Raw genomic sequence first — 6,855 nt, forward strand, 5'->3', positions numbered from 1 at the left:
GTACGTAACCTTCACTTGACGACTCAATATGGCCACAGGCTGTTTCTTGCTCTTATTTTATCTACCGTAGTGTAGTCTCGCTTACCATGCTATAGATGTTCATCGGCCTTTGGTGTTCTCTTTTCATCGCTCCCTGTTTCTTTATGCCTTTGTCACTATCTCTTCTTAATCTCTCATTCTAAATATTCATCCAAAAACGTATGTACGAAATGCTTCCTTATTTATTATCCTTCGCAGTCCAGTTACACTTATGGTAACTTATGATCTGAGTTCACTTAACTTCTTAGTTCATAACATCCTTGAATTCTTACTACAACTTTTCTTTATTTCCTTCTCTCACATTTCTCGACAGGAGTATACTTGTCTTTGATTTCCTTGTATTAGCGCTCGTTTCGTCCATCGTCCATTGTCTCCTGGTATGGATTCCATACAAATATGATCTAGCATCACTTCACATCGATGATTCATATAAGTTCATAGCGTATATTCTCATACTCCTTATAATTAATGGTCCATGAACTATTTTCTTGTATCCGATGAACTCTTTCATTTCATTCATAGACACAGCGTTCTTTCTTTCTTTCAAAAATTTCCCAGACTACCAATTGTTGATACTTTTATTACAATAGTCGTTGTTGTCCAAAATATCCTTTGAATCTTATCGTTTTTCTCCATTGTCCTTTGTGGGTTAGCTTGTAGCCATTTTCTTGCTCTTTTTATTACTCTTCAAAACATGTTGTTGCGTACTTAGGTACGGCGCAAATTTGCCCGATATGAGGGACTCAAATCACGGTCTAAACATATCATAATTCATGTTGGCATGAGGCATTCCTTTAAGGTGTCTTCCATCCTTTTTCCTCATGTCGGCCTCACGGTACACTTCATTGTCAACTCGTTTCTATTCCTTTCATGTATTCTCTTGATATGCCGATATATTTTGAGCTCTGGCCCTGAGCTAATAAATTTTCCTCCTCTGGAGCCTGAAAATGTTGCGAGTCCTTTCTAAGTCTAATATAATATGTTCTCCCCCCCCCCCCTTTTTAAAGGGTTCCTTATACGTCACAATCTTCGAGTACCCTCGTCTTCAATTGTACTTCATTCCTCATCTTTCTTTCCAACTCTACGTAACATATCGAAAACTTCTTACCATAAGTTTTTCTTTTATTTTTATGTCTATATCATCACTTTGTCTACATTTCCATACTCTTGTTATTTGTAGCATCAACTCTAAAGTTCGTAAAACACTCCTTCCAACACGCAGACCCGTTCTATTCTTAAGTCATCCTTTTGGGAAACTCCTCCATGTCCGAGGCAACCACATTAATATAGCTGCACATTTTATTCCTTTATATACCTTTCAAGGGCAGAAATTTTCAAATATCGTCGCTAAGCTTAATCATTCTTTTCTTGCTTCACATCTTTCATCATAGTCACTATTCCTTTAGCCTCACTTATAGAAATTGGTTTCCGAACCTTACACATTCCTCTTTTGTTCCATATTACCATACTTTATCCTTTTCACGTGCCTACCTTTAAAGTTTTATCCAAATAGTCTCGTACCTTGCCGGTAATTTCTCTCGGGGCTTCACTCACTAAGGTTTCTTACCTCTCACCTTCTTCCGACACTTTGATCTCTTTATCTTCCATCTACAGTCTTTCCTTCTTTTCCAGATATCGTTGTGTTAAGACTTTTCTATTCTTAACCTGTAGCGAAAATAACATCAGCTTATTTTATAACACTTGCACCATTTATTTTTGTTGTCACTCGAACTTCGGTACCCTTACTTTGTTAATGCCTTCTTTACCGTAACGCCGGTTGCTGGGACTCACATGTCTACCGATACAAGCACATGTGGGATATCCTACGCATTCATATATATATATATATATATAATTACTATTAACTAGCCCACAAAATACTTCCAAACACTATTCAAGCCTATCCAAATTCCAGAGCCGTGACGTACTTTCTGTCTCTTCTCTAGTCTAGCCTATCGCGCGCTATGTGGCCTTTTATGGTCTCCAATCATCCCGTATACTCTAATTTCACTCAGGCTATTCTAGCTTTTCATTTGTCTCTTATGTCTAAATCTTTAGGATTTCTTGGATACTTCCCAGGGTGTCACCCATCCTAAGATTTCCCTCACCTTAGCACGCTTAACCTCGTAACTTCGATGGAATTTGGTGCCTTAATGCTAATATAATCGCGCCCGCTTCCTCGCACGACCGTTATTACACGATCTGGAGCAAGTCAAAGTCTCACAGATTCCGAGACACCCGCGTAGCACGTCTTTCTCCTTTACAATTACTATTTTACCCTTTTTCGATCCTCAATATTTACCTTTCACTTCCGTGTATAACTACCTTTCGTCCTAGATTCCCAGATTCCCGCTGGTAACGAATATACCTTTATCGCCATTACTTACAAGTACTCAGGTATCAGTGTGTTCAGATTTCCACTCACCATCCTTACATAACAATCTACAGCAAAACCGATTGTCGACTTTCTCTGAATCTTCCGACAGACCTTACTCTTACAAAACCTCGAGAATGCTATCCATCTTAATCCCTTTGGGCTGCTAATTGTCTTGCTCACAATCATTCTTTAAATTATGCCGAATTCATAACCTTTCTGAAACATCGCATCTCGCTTATCGTCTATGTACGTTATTTCCTCTCCACGCTTCTTCCTGTTAGGTGTCCCTAGTTAAATGACCTATTTTGAAAAAAAGTCTGCCCGGGTCTCCTTTACAAATTCTTACCATTCAAAATCTGTACGCAGCAAATACCAACAATACCTTACAGAGCATACGGCTACATATCACATTCTAGCCATCCAGAATTTCCAATTTCAGATAACAGAACAAGTATATCAAGGCTCACTTTTATAACTTTCCATATCATCACTTACCTCCTCCCGTCGTATGTAGGGCTTATATAAAGAATTTAATTCCCTATGACTTGGCTCTATCGCATGATCTATGACAGAAAGAAGGTCAACAATCCCTAGATGCCCCGTAGCCTCCTGTTTATAAATGTGGCACACTTCACACCATAAACAGGACTCTACTAGACACGACTTTGCAGACAACCCCTAGGACAACCTGCTCTGATACCACTTTGTCACACCCTAACCTTACTAGGGTGTGATGGGCACCCGACCCCATATTCGGAGCCGAGCGAACCCGCTGAATCTTATTACATAAATAATCTTTTCGACTTTTTAAACCAAATACAAATGAAATTCATAGTAAATGCCTTCAGAATATTCCTTTCATCTTTCTCAAATCAAATAAAACCTGTAATCCTATGGAATCTGTGACATAATATATATATATATATATATAGACACATCGGCTGGTGAAGCCGCTTACAAGACTGACATACTATACCCCCGACTCTGTCTGCAAAGTCTCTAACATCAACCCAGAAATCATAACATACATATACTCTGACTCGGCCACGCTCCAGGAGGAGATGGAGCTTGCCAATCCGCTGGATCATCTTCTGACAAAATCCTCTATTCATCTGTATGTACCTGCGTGGCATGAAACGTAGCCCCCGAAGAAGAGGGGTCAGTACGGAATATGTACTGAGTATGTAAGGCATGAAACACAGAAAACAGAACCATAATCGAAACAAACAGTACAAGAATGAGTACATTATCCAGATTACCAAAGCGCTTATTTTCCAATCACAAATCGTGTATGCAGATGTCATATGTCAGAAACGGTGCAGATCCAGAATATCAGAATGATTGTTTCCCAAACACAGATCATATATGCCGAAGTCATTTGTCAGAAGAAGTACGGATCCAGAATGTCAGAATGTTTGTTTTCCAAACACATATCATGTATGCCGATATCATATGTCAGAAGAAGTACAGAGGGTACATAATGCCAAAATAGAGCTTCGGAAATCATATATACATATCAAAAAGGTGGATACAAATCATAAACAAACTCGGAACCCCAAGGTGCATATCATACCTTATTTGCCTCTAGGACATGCCAAAAGAAAGAAAGGGTAAGCCTTACATACCTGCTCCACGTCCTATTAGCTACGCTTATTTATCCAAGCTTGCTAGTCCACATACAAAAGAATTCATATAATCATTAGATTCATTGTCATTCACTTGCCTTAGCTTCTCAAATAATTTCACTTATAATATGCCGAAATTTCGGCAGCATTTCCCCTGTAAACACACCATCCCCGAGAATCTAACTCGGCCAATTTTATCAACAACAATCCGAGAATTCAACTCAATCACATATATTCAAGCTAACACTTTAAACAATTCACACAATATTCAAACAACCCAATTAATGCACACTTCCACCCGAAATCTCACAACACCACCAAAGACAACAACACATTTCTTTCTTCCAAATTCATAAACTATACCAACAATCCACACATTGACAACATCATTCCCATAAATACAAGAACCCATCTTAAAGTTCCATTAGCTTCTACACAAGTCACAAACGACTATAACTTCAATTTGAACCATTAAACTTTCACTTGCATCATAGAACCCACAACACAACAATCCAAAAATACTAAATAAAATTAGTTTTCCACTCCTACACAACACAACATATGCACGGCTACAACTTCCACACCATAGTTTCATGAATTTCATTCATTTCCACATACTACAACATGCATAAATCATCCATAACATATAAAATAGGATTAAACCTTACCTTTTCCACTTAGCCCTTCAACTTGGCTAAAGTTGTGCCTTGCAAGAATGAATGGTTTTATTGCTCCAACAACCACTCCATGTTGATTAGGACCTTCAAATTAGTTGGAATACTAGAAGAAAATATTTTTTTGGATCAAAATTGAAGGCTCCAATTTTCCTTGGTTATGGCCGAATGGCCTTGTCTCTTGCTCCTCTCCAAGCTTCTTGAAATTTCTAAGTGAGAAGAATAGAAAATGTGCTCTAGTTCTCATCTTTTGGGCTATTTATTTTATGCACCCTTGTGGGCCTTGGTCCACCCTCCTTGGCCGGCCACCTTGGCCCAATTTAGTCAAGCCCACTTTCTTTTCTCTTTTTTTTTTTTGTTTTGTAATTCATGAAAATTTATTTTCCAATTTCCAAATTTGCCCTTAGCCTTCCTCCATATTTCTATGAGTCATCTTACGAATTTTCCTTTTTACCCTTAGCCTTTCTCAATATTTCCATACTAGTAAACAACTTGTTCACCGAAATAATTTTGGAAAATAGTCTTGCCTTTGACTTTTCGCAATTATCTCGAATTATCCGAACGTACAAAATATGGGTTATAACAGATACGTGGTACCAAGCCTTTCACAAAGCGAGTCAACGTATGTTTTTCAGTCAGAATCATATATAAAGCATACTTTAATGGACGGGTGAACTCCAAACTATACTCACGAACTGACTTGTTACCCTGTTCCAGCTTTTCAAATTTCATAGCCATAGCAAATCTCTCCTCATCAGACAAAAATCTTTCTATGAACGCATCTTTGAATTCAGCCCACGTAGGAGCTAAAGCAACATCACCCCGCACAGACTCCCACATCTCAAACCATGCGTGAGCAACATCCTCCAACTGATAAGAAGAAAGCCTCACAGCTTCAGAATCATGGGCATTCATTGCCCTCAATGCCTTGAAAGGCTCATCTAAAGAGTGCTAGGGGTCATTCTCCTCTCGAGACCCGAAGAAATCTAGTGACTTTAGGTCGAGGAATTACTTAAGTCTGCCTCCACCATGATGTCCCACACCTCCACGATGTTGCTAAGTCGCAACCAATGCAGTCAACATTTGAATAGTAGCTTGCATTGTACCAATATCAGGCACACCCGCAATAGGAACAGTAGGAGCAGGCGGTGCTTGATTTTCAACATCATTCCCGTTACCAGCATTCGCGCCCTCGAGATTTCGGTTAGCTCTCACGGGTTTTCCTCGGTTATCATTTTTGGATCGCGTCAGAGCCATTTCTGCAAGGCACGAATTAACGAACGAATTAGGACGATCCTAAAAGGACTTCAAGCTCTACAGCACAATCTAGAATCAAGAAGGATAAGAAACACTTATAAATGTCCTAGGGGTTTCTCAGTCATGCAGGCGATCAGGCTGCACAAGGAGAACTCCACTAGACACAGCTCCACAGATACCGACAACAATCCTAGGATGTATTTAAACCTAGGGTCTGATACCAAACTTGTCACGCCCAAAAACCCACCCTATACGTGACCGGCATCTGACGTCATGAATAACATCGGAAGAACCTAAAAGATGCAATAATAACACTTGAACCCGCCAGGTTCAATAATCACCTCTAATAATTTATACAATAAATTCAAACGAATCATGAGATAAGAGTTAAATTAGCGGAAGTCTTTAATATTGTAAAATTTAATCAAACGTATCACATGCCCAAGAGTTAAACAACTTGACAACTACCCACAAGAATGTATACTATGGAGCTTCTAAGATAAAGAATGATTTTTTAACATATCGGGATGCAGCCCGCTAAAATGCTAAAATAATGAATAAATATAATGAGGGTGTCCCACGAATGAACATGTGGGCTCACCAAGTCAATAGCAATAGCAAGTCCTTCCTAAGCGCCTGAAGTATCCAGAACCTGCTCTTCTCTGTTACCTAACATACCATAAAAAACAACAATGTTATGCCTGAGTACAAAAACTTCGTACTCAGTGAGTGTCTCGGGGACAACAAGTAATAAGAAAATAAAGTACAATAATACTTAAAGAAATCTGTTCTGAAAACCATGAGAAATTAATGTAAAAATGGCAGAATAGATCGGGACCCCCCTGAACTTGTCGATTTTTATTCAGTGTACACCTAAACTTTA

Source organism: Lycium barbarum, chromosome 9 (genome assembly GCF_019175385.1).
Source record: "Lycium barbarum isolate Lr01 chromosome 9, ASM1917538v2, whole genome shotgun sequence".
In the NCBI taxonomy this organism is placed as follows: Eukaryota; Viridiplantae; Streptophyta; class Magnoliopsida; order Solanales; family Solanaceae; genus Lycium; species Lycium barbarum.